Source organism: Anabrus simplex, chromosome 4, assembly GCF_040414725.1.
Source record: "Anabrus simplex isolate iqAnaSimp1 chromosome 4, ASM4041472v1, whole genome shotgun sequence".
Taxonomy (NCBI): domain Eukaryota; kingdom Metazoa; phylum Arthropoda; class Insecta; order Orthoptera; family Tettigoniidae; genus Anabrus; species Anabrus simplex.
In genome coordinates this window covers 38,535,461-38,551,047 of record NC_090268.1, presented here as the reverse complement: position 1 = coordinate 38,551,047, position 15,587 = coordinate 38,535,461, and the positions used below count along the sequence as shown (strand labels likewise).

At 38.8% G+C, this 15,587-nt stretch overlaps 1 long non-coding RNA gene across 1 annotated transcript in view; it reads left to right on the top strand.

Annotated features, from left to right (window-relative positions):
• LOC136872376 (uncharacterized) overlaps positions 1 to 14,507 on the top strand; it is a 711,320-nt gene extending 696,813 nt beyond the window's left edge. Inside the window, exon 3 of the long non-coding RNA XR_010859883.2 lies at positions 14,407 to 14,507. This is a non-coding gene — a long non-coding RNA (uncharacterized lncRNA). The remainder of the gene's footprint in view (positions 1 to 14,406) is intronic.
• Positions 14,508 to 15,587: the final 1,080 nt, after the last annotated feature.

The following is a 15,587-nucleotide window of genomic DNA, read 5'->3' as shown; positions in this document are numbered from 1 at the left end:
AATTAAGGTACGGCCCTATCATTTGCCTGGTGTTCAGATAGGAAACTACGGAAACCCGTTTTTAAAACTTCCGACAGTGAGGTTCGAACTCACTCTCTTCCGAACACTGTTTTCTGGTCGCACTTCTGTGACTGCAGCTAACAGCGCCTAACTCTGTCACCCTACAGAACCAAGTAATAGAGAGAGTCAACTCAGCTATGTGTCTTGGTTTAGTATTAGACTGAACACTTTCCTGTAAAAGCCATATTGATCATGTAAACAGAAAAATCATCTCTTTTGATAGGATTAATGCGGAGATTAAGATACAGTAATTTCTCTCACCAACAACTGAAGTGTATATATTACGTACTGATACACCTACATCTAACATACATACGCTTCATATGTGGAAGATGTAGGAAAGATTATGTTCAAAATTTGGAAATCTTACAAAAATAGAGCCGTGAAAATAATGTCTGGATTTTCCTTTCCCAAACCGTCACATCATTTTTTAGAGTCAAATATTCTTCCATTCCATAAGCAAATTGCATTTCCATCATCAGTCTTCATATATAAGCTAGACAGGAAATTAACCCACTCTCCTGTTAACTACCATTTTAGTGAAATCAATGGATATGAAACTAAAGGATCATTAAGGATATATCCCTCTCACTCCAATCCAGTTTAGGGAAAATAATGCATTGCCCCTTGTTATAAAGAACTGTAAATCGGTTAAATGTTTTAAGAAAAAACAGAAGGAATATTACTCCTATACAGATATCGTAATATAACTTTAATACATTATCCACATATAGCAACTTACAGCCATGCAAAATCTGAATATACAAATCTGTGACGATAACACTTTAAAATATCACTCAGTTATCCAAAAATGTACTTGTCGCTTTACTGAAAATGCTGTAGTATATGCAGTGTAATTTTTGTGTCGCGTTAACAAAAGTATGTACTATACTGTCCCTATCACGAGCCAGAGGCTCACGGGACATTTTGCCAGCAATATATAAATAAATAATCATGATGATATGTACTATACGTATTGAGCGTGACCTAATACGTTGAAAGCTTATTTCGATTATTATTATTATTATTATTATTATTATTATTATTATTATTATTATTATTACGGAGTTATCCGTGGTAGGCGGAGGTGAAAGAAGGTGCGGGCTGGAATAGGTCTCAACTACAAAATTAAAGTTAATTTAAAACTTTAACAAAGGTTATATTTTCTTTTCAAAATCAATCAATAACAAAGTATAACAGGTACCAAGTAGCAGATTAAGAAATTACAAATTACAGTTCGTTACAAGATTTGGGCTTCGGGCCCCACAATTACAATCCTTGAGCTATTAGCCCAACTTTACAAAGGTACAAAAATCGAAGAAAGGGGCAGAAAACCCCATCATGCCAAGGAGCACTTGCTCCAAATTACAATGTTAAGCCTCCTATAGGCACACAGAAATCAAATTTAGGAAAGAGCAGACCCGCTCTCAAAGTTCAAGCCTATCAAAGGCCACAACGAATTTCACTTCTATCTGCCCTCAAGGCACACAAAGAAACAGGGGTATTTAATACCCAACCTACAGGGCCTTCGCAATGAAAATAAAACAACAGGTTAAGTTACTGGCCCAAAGTACAAAGAGGACTGGAGGCCTGAACTTGCACTCCAAATACACATTTTAAAACCTAAATGGCTCTAGACCGATACACAGGGGCTAATCCCAAGCTAGGATTGTGACCCGTATGAGAAAACTTTAATACATTAAGGAAGAGAAGGAACGGTTATGAAAACGTAGTCACCTCAATTTCAAAATGAAGGGGAGCTCGAGAGGGTAAATCACTCTCTATCCCCGCTTTACAGTTAAAGAGATTTGTAGTTTTTACATAGACTGAAAAGGAATTTACATTTTAAAAAGATGGGTTACATATTAAAGGTTTCGAACCTTCCCTGAGAGTTAGACTGCTGAGCTAGCAAGAAATAAAGATGTTAAAAGGCCATTACCTTTTAGAAGAACTGCTGCTTGAAGGAAGAGGCGCTTCCCGCCCCCTGCTACATATCCACACACTAAGTTAGATGTTACTGAAGTGGCACCGAGACAAGAAAATCAGAGGCACACAGAAATCAAATTTAGGAAAGAGCAGACCCGCTCTCAAATTTCAAGCCTGTCACAGGCTACAACGAATTTCACTTCTATCTGCCCTCAAGGCACACAAAGAAACAGGGGTTTATTCGACCCACAGTCATAATTCCCGCAACTGGTGTGTATAAAATCTTGATGTTGTTTATGAAGTCCCTCACTATAAAGGACGACACTTCCAGCATCTTTTATAAGGTTGGATTTCATATAAGATTGTATACACGCTTGAAGCAGGGCGGCCGTGCGCGACGTGAGTGGGGCTGAGGCAGCTGCCGTAGCGCAGAGAACAAACACCGTGGGATTATAGGAGAGACCCTGTATATCATTGCCGGTGTTATGAAGAGATTCCGAAATGCTAAAGTGTTCCCTGGTTGACCTGCATTGATTCAATGCTCCACACAACCCTATCCTGGGTCAAACTGTCATCGCCACATTAGTTGCACTTCCTAAATTCTTTCTAATCTGTTTGACACACCGATCAACTGGTCCTTCTTGACCATTTTTATCCCGTACAACTCCCTTCAAAGCTAAATGAACAAGTGACCAACTATCCCTACTCCAGTATAGGATTGTGAAAGTTTGTTATAAGGGAGTAATCTACTTTAAATGAACTCATCTGGAAAGCTCTTTGCTTGAGCAGATAAAGAAAGACTTGAGACCCTACGGCTTGCTGCATTTTGCATTAATAAGATACTAACTTAAACAGTAACTAAATTACAGGATTTCATTGAAGTTTAACAGTGTTTTGGCGTACGCGAAAAAATAAATTTAATGAACTCCCGGATATAATATAATTAAATTTTAATTACTACAGCGAAATAAAATAAACTCGTTTTCTCATCCTGATCTGGAGCAGCTCTTTTATGGTACACCCCAATGGAGGTGAGCTGCATGTACCATTTAAACGAGACATTCTTAAATTACTGGCGGCACCAAGAATGGAACCCGAGCACCCGAGGACGGCAGCTAATAGTGCTTAAATTGCGCTACTAAGGCGCACATAACTTTCTTTCTTTCTTTCTTTCTTTCTTTCTTTCTTTCTTCCTTAATCTGTTTACCCTTCAGGAATTTTTCCCCCCAGACTCAGCGAGGGATCCCACCTCTACCGCCTCAAGGGCAGTGTCCTGGAGCGCGAGACTTTGGGTCGGGGATAAAATTGGGGAGGAGGACCAGTACCTCGCTATGGCAGCCTCACCTGCTATGCTAAACATGGTCCATGATCTTTCGAGGCTGAGTGGACGCCGTTCCAGCTCTTGTACCACTTTTCAAATTTCGTGGCAGAACCGGGAATCTAACCCGGGCCTCCGGGGGTGGCTAACCACTACACCACAGAGGCGGTTTTATGTTTTTTATTTGTGTGCTTATTTTGTTTTTGTTTAATTATCTTGTGTTTAACAACTTGCTTTACGTCGCACCAACACAGATAGGTTTTATGGCGACGATGGGACAGGAAAAGGCTAGGAGTGGAAGGAAGCGGTCGTGGCCTTAATTAAGGTACAGGCGCACCATTTACCTGGTGTGAAAATGGGAAACCACGGAAAACTATCTTCAGCGCGGCTGACAGTGGGTTTGAATCCACTGCCTTCCGAATGCAAGCTCAAAGCTGCGCGTCCCTAGCCGTACGGCTAACTCTCTTGGTCTATGTATGTATTTGTGTATTTATTTGTGTATTAATTTATTTATTAATTTAAAGTGACTCCCCATGATACGTAAGACGCATTTAAGTTTTAGTCACAGACATAACACCAAAGTGGCTGCGGGTCGAACCCCGGCCACTTCATGTGGTTCTTTCGAAACTGTCATATCTCTGATCACCAGATTAACGTTTACATAAAACTGCAAGCTGGCTTGCTCTCTTGGTTTTAAGAAAAACCAGACTATTTTTATTCTTTTCTACCTCTTCTACATCCTCAGAACGTGTTAGTTAGATCTTTTAAATCTTTTGACTGGATACAAAAGATGAGGAAACTATTACGAAAAATAATCTGTCCAACGAGTATTGTATCATCGTATAGGTTGTAGAGTCTTTCAATTGCAGAGGTTAAGGACGGACAGTGTTATTGCAAACTAGTCTGTTTCATTTCATGTTTCAAACGATTGTGTCACTGTGTGACAATGGGTTTCATATATGCAATATTTTGGCTTTTTGTGTGCAGGGTAGACTTATTTCATTTTTCCCCATTTTAATTCCACGAGCATGATTACTTTTAGCAGCAGATGTGTTGTGGTCACTACTGTCCTTTCATCTGGACGTGGAGCTAGGTTTATTGTGTATCACTGGACCAGCCTGTATTGATTGTGTGTTCTTCAAAGCAGATAGAGCTCGTCGAGGCACAGGTCCGAACTACTGACCACAACCGGACCATCTGCTTCGTGTTTAGAACATGTTATAACACTCAGTGATATCACATGCCTGCACTTTAAGTGACATCCCGCAAGTTTTTTGCGAATAATGAAAGTCGGTGACAAATTCATTTTTGATAATAATGTGTATGTTGACGAGAACGCCCTGTGGGTGGGGGCGGTACAATAACAATCACTGTAGCCCTTGCCTGTCGTAAGGGGCGACTAAAAGGGTTCCCAAGGGCTCTGAAACATGAGAGGGGGTTGGTGACCGCGAGGCCGTTAAATGAGTCCTAGTATTGCTTCCACTCACTTGTGCCAGGCTCCTCAATTTCATCTATCCTATCCGATCCTTGTTTTTCTTCTGAAGTGTCAGATCCCTTCCATTTTTTTATCTCTGTTTTGTGTTATATATACTGTAGGATGGTTGCCCTGTTGTACTTCCTCTTAAAACATTAATCTGTACCACCAGCACCATACTCTCAAGGAGATTAATGATCCACGACAATCAACTGTTAAGTACCTAAGTCGTTCCTTTGCCTTCAAAATACAGTATGTTCAGTGAGAATTATAAGACATCTGACGTAGCCATTTTCTGCCCGGTAAACGTAAGGAGAAACTACTTAAACACCGTTTCTATTGAATACGTCTCTGAGCATAACTGGGTTTCAAGTGTTCGTTAGTGTGTCGTGTGCATGATCTAGAAAGACATGTAGTTTGAATCCATCATCATTCAATCAAGAAATTCTTTGTGACTTCCCACTTACCGGTCTTGAAATCCAAGTTTAACGGCTGAGAGGATTTGTCGTGCTGACCAAGTGACACCTCGTTATCTGCAGGCCTTCCGGCGGTCGCTTGGTAGGCCATAGCTCTTCGGGGTTTGGTTTTTTGGTTTCCCAGTTCAAATGTTAATAATTTTCAGAAGTGGAGCAACAACTTAGTCTATAGTGACAATTCATTCCTATAACCGGAACCGGCTTTTTTAACACTAAAAAAGCAAATAAAAAACTGAAAATAAAAATATATTTATAAAGGGAAATTAAAAGGTTAAGCATGCCTGTTGACATGCGCATTACGTTAAGAAAAATTTAATCACTTAGTTTGAATTGAACGAAAATTAAAACGACGGCTAATCCCACAGGAATTAATCTGATACTCATTTCTGGTGCAGGATGGTTGAACCTCAGGGCCATCCGCATGTCCAGAAGAGAAAATATCATTCGTAAATTAGGAGACTTCATGACGGGGAAACGAACCCAAGTCTTTTTGAATGAACTGGGCACGCCGTTACCACATCTGCTGGGCTACCCCTAGTTTGGTTAGTAAGAAAATAAATAAATAAATAAATAAATAAATAAATAAATAAATAAATAAATAAATAAATGTTTGATCGAGTAATCCTACTTCATTATTAGAACGTGGAATGCTATGAGAAAATTCCGATACTGTTCGTGAATTCTGTAGATAATCCCTTTGTGGCGAGACATCCAGGTAATGAGAAACTGATACCAATGGGTCTGAAATTACGATTATCCAGGAGAGAGCCTGGCAGATTTGCGAGGATATAATCCTTCGGTTTGTTATAACGATTCAAAGAAGGCTATTCATATGTGAATGTAATGAAAGCACTAATCCAGGGATTGAGAATTTTTTGTATCCCTAAATATCGTACCATAGTCTTACAGTAACGATGTATTTCAGAGTGATATTTTAACTCTTCTGCTATTGTAGGGTAAATTCTTAATTTGTATTCCCTAATTAAGAGAAGAATATACCAGCATAATTTGAAACTTAAATATCGCTGTATTTCGTAATGAATTCTAGAAACAGCGATAATTCCTTCGAAAAATTGACATTGTCGGAGATTTAGCCACAATTAAATGTTCAAAAATCGCATAGGAAATCGGTATAGCTACATTTATTCTACATTTAGGTCTAAGTTCGAACTCCTGTAAGATCAGACAAACATACACCAGAAGAAACCAAGTTGTGGGGAGAAGGATCACCCACTTTGATCTCCCGAAAATGCCCAAAGGGAAATGAGCTGCGGTGAGTGGAAAAACTGAACAACCTCATTCAATAACGATTCAGAAGGGAAGTAAGTTTTCTCCTTCAGTTTATCGGGACAGATTCCTTAATAAAAAAAATCCATTATTTGAAGAACGATACTCACGCCTAGAGTATTACAATGGGCGTAAACTCACAAACCTTACCAAATATGCGTCATCTGTCAGTCTTCATATACTATTCACTAACTCTGACCGGGCGAGTTGGCCGTGCGGTTAGGAGTGCGCAGCTGTGAGCACGCATCCGGGAGATAGTGGGTTCAAACCTCATTGTCGGCAGCCCTGAAGATGGTTTTCCATTTTCACACCAGGAAAATGCTGGGGCTGTACCTTAATTAAGGCCACGGCCGCTTCTTTCCCATTCCTACGCCTTTCCTGTCCCATCGTCGCCATAAGACCTATCTGTGTCAGTGCGACGCAAAGCAAATAGCAACAAACACTCTGTGTCTTGTGCTTCGGATACCTTAAGTAACTCCTACAGATCAAAATTCAAACACATTGGCGTCTCTCAAAATCTAAAGATTTGATCGTTTTCTGATGCGCCTACTTACCACTTAGGGTGGCGAAATACCACCGGCGTTGAGCTTGCGAAACTTTAAAATCGATTTCTAATTTTCGTATTGAGTTCACGTATCACTCGGTAATATGAAATTAGCTACAAACATTGTCGTATATAGTGGTTAACAAAAACAATGCGTTATGGATGGAACCAATATTACACCTTTTTGTACTAGATTTGTCTTTTGCAATTGTAAAATCTATGGAATATTTTTAAAGTTTGAAAGACATTCCATGTATGAACGAGTGTGTGCTTGAGGATTAGCTAGATAGTTTTAAGAACATTTTTGTAATAGGCCCGACTGAATAATGTTTCGTTATAGCCGCAAGAGAAACATATTAGATTATTATTATTATTATTATTATTATTATTATTATTATTATTATTATTATTATTATTATTATTATTATTACGGGGGTTACCCGCGAAACGCAGAGGTGAAAGAAGGTGCCGGGATGAATGGGTCTAACTATAATGTCAAAGAAAGAATTTAAAAACTTAACAGAAGGTTATATTTTTGAAAAGCAACAAGTTAACAAATTCACACTTAGTGAGATAACAATGACAAAAATATAAAAATACAAGATTTCAGAACTTTAACTCTCCTGGGCTTCAAGCCTCTAGTCTTACAATTTCTCGAGCTCCTACCTCAAATTTACAAAAACAAAATTTACACCAGGGCAGAAATCCCTCCATACATGGAGCGCGTACTCCCAACTCACAATATCAAGCCTCTCAGTGGCACTTTACAACACTAGAAAAGAGCTGTCGTGCTCTGTTTTCCAAGCCTATTCAAGGCGATATCAGAAAATTACAATCACTTGCCATCAAGGCACAACTTACAAATCTGAAACAGGGGTATTTAGTACCCAACCTATTGGGCCGTAGTGGAATAGAACAGGTTAAGTAAATGTTCCTAAAGTACCGAATGCTTCCTTTTTTCCTCTTTCTTGGCTAATAATGTGAGAGACCATACCACCCGAAACACAGATTGAAAGGAGGCGTGTACTTGCACTCCTAGATATGAGTTCTTAAAACCTAAAGGACCGGGCGAGTTAGCCGTGCGCGTAGAGGCGCGCGGCTGTGAGCTTGCATCCGGGAGATAGTAGGTTCGAATCCCACTATCGGCAGCCCTGAAAATGGTTTTCCGTGGTTTCCCATTTTCACACCAGCCAAATGCTGGGGCTGTACCTTAATTAAGGCCACGGCCGCTTCCTTCCAACTCCTAGGACTTTCCTATCCCATCGTCGCCATAAGACCTATCTGTGTCGGTGCGACGTAAAGCCCATAGCAAAAAAAAAACCTAAAGGGCACTAGGCCGATGGAACAGGGGCTATTCCAAAACTATGGAGGTGACTCGTATAAGAATAAATTAGAACATTACGGAAAGGAAGAAAACCAGCTACCAAAACGTAGTCACCTCAAACCAATATGAAGGGGAGTTCGAGAGGGTATATAACTCTCTATCCCCGATTTACAGTTAAAGATTTATGAAGTTATTACATTAGCCGGCAGAAAGTTACATTTTTAGAAAAGTAGGTTACATAGTTAATGAGTCGGACCTTTCCCTCGGGTTAAAAGACGGAGCTAGCAAGAAAGTAAGATGTTAGATGGCCATGACCTTGCTGAAGAACTGCGGCCTGATGAAAGAGGCGCCGCCCGCCTCCTGCTTGAACACACACTTAGTTAGATGAAGATCAAATGGCCAAGAGACGAAAAAAGCCGTAGTTTATAATCCCTCGGGGAAAATTCGAGATCATGCATGAATAATAAAGACACACGCACAGAATTTTATTGGTTAAATTCAAAAGTAACACTCAGAATCGAGGAGGAAGCCTGTGGTAAGCTGAAAATTAATTACAGAAATTAGGGATTGGCTAGATTCAAAATTGGCGAAAAGAAAATATAAATATTGCCAACCCAAAAATAAATGATCAGTCAATAAAAAAACCTTATGAATACAAAACTTCAAGTCAAAATTTCTTCCACTTCGCACCAGGGTGCATGGTCGTAGTTTTTTAGCAGTGACATCTATGGCAGACTGACCAAACTTCTTGATGAATGGCAAACAAAACAAGTAGAAATTCACACAGTACAGGAAACTTCAGAATAACAAAATTACGTCAAATTTTTGTGGCGACATCTTCAGAGTAAAGTTTTAAGTAGGTCTAGTTTCAAGTTCACGGTTTCTCCAGTAGAGGAGTTCTTTTAGGCGCTCATTTTGAACGTGCGGCGGAGAGGTGTACCTCCCGGTATTATTATTATTATTATTATTATTATTATTATTATTATTATTAACGAAATATCGTGGAACAAAGAGGTGTAAGAAGCTCCCGGAGTGAATGGGTGGACAAGGAATTAACTACAACATAAGTTAATACAATAAATTTTGAAATTTTATTTCTTTCCTTTTGTTTTTTACTTAGAATTTGGATGGGTAGAAAATTTAGAACAAATGACAGCTAAATAGAATAACAATGAGCTCGTCAGGTCCAAAAATTATCAGGTACAACTTCAGAGAATTACGAATACTAATTTCCAGAGAAAATACCTAGATTGCTCTTGGCAGGTAGAAAATTTACAAGAGAACTATTTGCTCCTATCCTTCACACTGCAAGGGAGTCTGGCTCCAATAATATCATAGTCCAGCCTCACAGAGGCATCAGCTTTTAATAGCACACTTACAAGCTGTAGGTTTTTGGTAATTAAAGTATTTATACAATGTTGCCCTGATGTGGGCTTATTTATCGCTCAACGGTTTGTTACACCTGGTCCATAAACAATTACCGAATAAACAGGGGCAATGAGTGCCCATACTAAATGGCCTTAATGTAAAACGAAAAGGTTTAACATGATCGGCGATGAACAAAAGGCTAGGAGGCGAAACACTCGCAATCTTTCTAGAATACTTTAAAACCGTTAAGTGGATTTATGGCCCAAAGTTACAGAGGCTAAGCCTATTCTACGCCGGGGTGACTAAATGATAAACATTAAATTCCAAAAGAGTGTTAAGAATTTTAGATGATTAGAAACTTCAGTCACCCCATACCACTTTTAATGGAATCAACAGAGGGTAATCACTCTTTTTTCCCTTACATAACATATTTTCCAAGAGGGAATAGAACAGAGTCCTCAGACCGGCCTAAAATTCTACATTTAAACCACCAGGTTTAGAAATTTACATAAAATAAGAGGTTTGAAACCTTCCCCTCAAGCTATCTGCCGGAGCTATCACATGTAAGAAAATTATGCCATTGCCTTGAATTGCTGGGCCTTCCGATCGCCGACCGCGGCCTTTGCCCGCAAAGAACACGCCGCACTCACTAAACGGGAACTATAAAGAAAATACGGCCCTAAAGCGCCCAGCTTTTATAGTATTTCGAGGTGAAGTTTCCAGAACCCTTTACAGATAGACTGGATTCCTGGACACACCCTCCAATTTCAATTGGCTAGCGAAAATATTTACAAATTTCTGATTGGTTGATAGCTATTGAAGAAGGAAGAAGCAGAAGTGTAGACAACTGTGGTACATAAAGAAAAAATCCTAAGAATCGGTTTGAAAACTTCCACATTACAAATTTCTTTATGGATTAATTGTAGTTTACCCCACAAGATTGAGCAATTAGTCATGGTAGACACATCTAACTGTTGAAATCCAAACTATCATCCATAACATCTGTTCAAAGTAGATTACCTAGATGGCCTTACAGAAGGCGCGCTGTTTAACTGACCGGAGAAGGTGTATCACCGGTACAACGATGTATTATTTTTTTTCATTTCTTTCAGAGAATTTATTAGGATCATGAAGTGCATATTTTGTTTTACGGTGGCATTTACTCATATTATTGAGTTTATACTTGCTCTAAGGAACGTCCTATTTTTTAAAACTTGAGAATTCAATATTTCTCATACTCATCTTAATAATGTGATGTTTAGCCTTAACTTTAACTTACATAACGTCAACTTTTGATACTAAGTTTGTGATTTATTTAAATTCATTTTTAATCTATTAATTTCTTTAATTCTCTATTTTAATTAGTTCAGTATTTTGTTTTAGATTGTAATCACAATGTGGTTAACTATTAGAGAGAGCCTAAAACACTATCTTCGCCACTAAATAAGACAAAAATAAATAAATAATTTAAATAAATAAATAAATAAATAGATTGTCTTTCAGGGAACAGAAATGTGTCTGTAAAATGTCTAAGATTCCTATTCTCACGAATCGGGAAAGTAAAAGATAATATACAGTGTGTTCCAAAAGATTTCAGAAGAAGTCGGGGCAAGATCCATCTCCCGATTACTTCCTACATATTTGAGAGTACTCTATATATGACTACACGCACATACTCTCTCCCCACGGAAAAATGAGATACATGTATGTAAAGAAAAATACAGAAACAAAATACTTTGTGTGATCCAACGAATTAGAAACTACCAGACTATGTATAGGATACTACGTATAATTTCCATAGTTTACGAATTAAAAATCTATTTGATATCTGTCAAAGAAAATGTTGTTAATCCACACATTTTTACATCAGGCAAACTTGACTCTGTAATATATAAATCCACCTTCACCCTTGATTATATCACTTTTTTTTCTGCGTGATTGGTTAAATTTTCCAAGTCCATTCTTTTGATACCACACATTTTTCTATTCGTTGAAATTTAGTTGTACACTTCGCTTCACTAATTTGGTCTTTCAAGGACTTCCGTATATCCTGAGTGGTCTTCTGTTTCTGGTCTAGTCCGACATTTTCAGTCCAGTTTCAAACCTTATTCCACAGGCTCGTGAAGTACTGCTATGCCCGTAATGACACGCCTGCCTCCAAACTTAATATCTAAACACGAACTATCAGCGTTTTCCAGTTAATAACTGAAATGATTGAATGTGACTCATTACACTGTGTGGCACTAGGAAACGTGCCTTTAGTTGGGGAATTAGACATGTGTTTACAGCGTAGAAATACAGTTCTTCACTCACTGTGCCTTGAGCAATGGATTCGGCTCATACATTTTCTTAATAATAATGTTATTTGCTTTACGTGCCAATAACTAATTTTTGCGGTTTTCGGGCACGCCCATGTGCCGGAATTTAGTCCCACAGGAGTTCCTTTACGTGGCAGTGACTCTACTTACACGCGGCTGACGTATTCAAGCAACTTCAGATACCACCGGACTGAGCCAGGATTGAACCTGCCAAGCTGGGGTCAGAGGGCCAGCGCCTCAACCGTCTGAGCCACTCAGCCCGGCATGCATTTCCTTGCAAACATGCTCCATAACATTACTTCTGCTGAATGTTTTGCAGCAGCGGTTCCCCGGACAGTGCGTTTAGTAGGAATGACTAGTTCTCTCACTTTCCAGTCATATTCTTGCACGTGCTCTAGCATTCAGTGTCCCGTACCATAATCGCAATTTCCTTGTTCTTCTATCGAGTGAGTTGGCCGTGCGCTCAGGTTCGCACAGTTGTGAGCTTGCATCCGTTAGATAGTGAGTTCGAAACCCACTATCGGCAGATCGGAAGACAGTTTACGTGGTTTTCCATTTTCATACCAGGAAAATGCGAGGGCTGTACCTTAAGGCCACGGCCGCTTCCTTCCCACTCCTAGCCCTTTTCTGTCCCATCGTAGCCATAAGACTTATCTGTGTCGGTGCGACGTAAAGTTAATTGTAGAAAAATAAATCGTCCCTTTTTGGTTAAAATTAAAGTTTCTAAGAACATTTACTGTTATTTTAGTATCAAAAGTAAAACTGAAGGCCACTCACCGCAGTCACGAAAGTAACTGATGTTTCCCTGTAAGAAAGCCATAGTTCGTATACTACGCACCATTCACTACGCTTGTCAAAATTATCAACAAAATGGATTACATTTTTGCTTAAACAAGCAGACATATTGTCTTAACCGTCCTTTCCTACAGTAGGAAAGTACTTTACTGGGATAGTCGTCTATGAAATTCAAAACCTGTACAAACTTTTCGAATTACAGCCTTTCATGTGAATAGTGGCTTAAATTCAGGTTTTTGTCATAATTTCTGTGTTTCCCATTCAAATGTTTAAAAAATGCACTGATTTATTCTATAAGAATAATTATTTCTTGTTTTTCGACGTCCAAATTTAATAAAATATTCATTTTGCATGCCTTTGCTGGCAGCACCTAGTGTTTACAGTGCACTATGTCTTCTGGTATAGGCTAGAGCAATTTTGTTACTTTCATTGATGTGTCTGTCTTATCCTTGGCTTTGACAATATGAAAGTGACTGAGGTATGAGCGATGCTAGTAATGCCATTCCTTATGCAGCCAGTCCCTGCTACGAATGGTGTGAAAATGTTGCTCATAGGGTCAGTTAGTGCATGCATTTCAGTGGGCTTGTCAGACTGATATGTAATCGCAACTCCTGGCTCGGTGAGGAAAGCAATGGGAAATTACCTCACACCTCATTTCCCTAGTACGCCTCTTCAGTGATGCCTAGGTGATCTATGACAGCTGATGGAGGAACTGTTGAGGATCCAACCAGCCTTAGGACTGTGGAATGAACGTGCATACACATTCATTTTACTTGTGAAAAATAATCCACGTCTGAAATATTTTAACATGAAAGCAATTCTGCAATAGCATCTTGATGGTAGTAGACAGCTTGACCTCTGAAATACGTGGGAGCTAATTTATTAATGTGAAAAATCCATAGTTACGGCGCTTCAGGCAAGCAACTCAATGTTGAAAACATCCTAGCGATACGAGCTACGAATTTTAGGTAAATAAAGTATGAGAATATTTATTCCTAAAAATTACAATCCTTTTCTTATTCATCGTTAACCGGTCGATTAGATCAGCAGTTTGCCTTTTTTTACCACTACGAACGCTAATGTGAGTCAATGCAGTGTTTCACTTAACCCCTTATAACTACATTCGGTGACATTTTTCAAAAATCAAAACACGCCTGAGGGTATCGAAACAAGGAAAACATTACTGAAAGAATTATTTAAATAAATTAATTTGGCTAAGACTTAAATAAAAAAGAAAACGGGTAAAGAAATAAGCGATTTTGGGCCGTTTTTCAGGAACTGCATTTAGGCCGGAATTGATTTTCGAAATTTGATTTTTTTAACATTTCCAGGGCCTTTAACCCTTCAACTTTCGGCACAGTTGAGTGAATTGCTTAATTTTACGTTTCTTGTAGTATGGAGACCCCTGAAAGGTGTCTTCAAAATTACTGTTTCAAATTATTATGGATTATATGGCAGCATTGTATTCTAAAACAGTAGAAATATACTCGGCTAACTGTTTATTTTCCATCCGCAGGTCTGAACGAGGAAGGAAGACATGGTACAAGCCGCTCTTCGGGAAACTAACGGCTAACTGGAGGTTCACAGCTTATTTGCCAAGGAAGATTAACTCTCAGGTAGGATTGATGGAAATATCATATTCACCCTCTTGTTTAACATTGGTTCACTAACAACTTACTGGACATGAATGACGGGAAATTCCAAGCTGACGAGCTAATGCAACGACAGGACCCGTCACGCCGACATGACAGCAAAATAGAATATCCCCAATTTTTTAGAATTAAAAGAAAAAAGCTCAATATGCTCAAGTGTTTGATTTGGGAGCAGCCTGGAACATTTACCACCAGATAGGCTTGAATGAGCATAGAACGAGCGTAATGAAACCATTAATTTGAAAACTGTTGCCATTGTTCCCATTCCTGCGTCATACAGTGCATTTCACACAGTGTGCCAACACTGTCACAGTGAATAAAATCCACAGTTCTAGCAAGGAACTCATTGTTGGAAACAAATGCTACGAATGTTACGTAAATAAAATATAATAAAGAATGAGAATATACAGGGTGGCCCACTTAAACATTTCACCGCAGATATATCTGGAACAACAAGAGATATTGAAAAATGAGTTTCACGGGCATGAAGGCAGGGAAGGGGCTAATTAAAGCAAATACTATGAGCCAGTCTAAAACGTAGGAAAATAGTATTTTCAACATCGACTTACGTTTTTTAAAATAGACACCCTGTATTATTTCGTAAGCAATCGTTAATATGAAAAATCACATAAGTAATGGCGTTTGTTTCATCGCAATAGGTCAATTACATCCCGAGATATTGCAACGTGAAATTGACGCTTGAGATAAACGAAACGCGCAGCAGTTGCACATCCCGAGATTCCAGCACGAATCTCACGGTCCTCTTACTCACGATATGATTGCCGTACTACAATGCGACAGGCGCTATACTTAATGCTATTTGCACTGCTATCAAGAGGGATGAAAATAAGAGAAGGGTTTCGTGTCACAGGAAAAGGATATGTAAATAACGGTTTCTATCTTGCGTGTTTTATTTACCTACATAGTAAATTGCAGTACTCTGTACTGTACTACTTCAGAATGTATATAATTCGTACAGCAAAGTTACTGTAACGAAATTCTCTTATTTTCATCCCTCTTGATAACAGTGCAAATAGCATTAAGT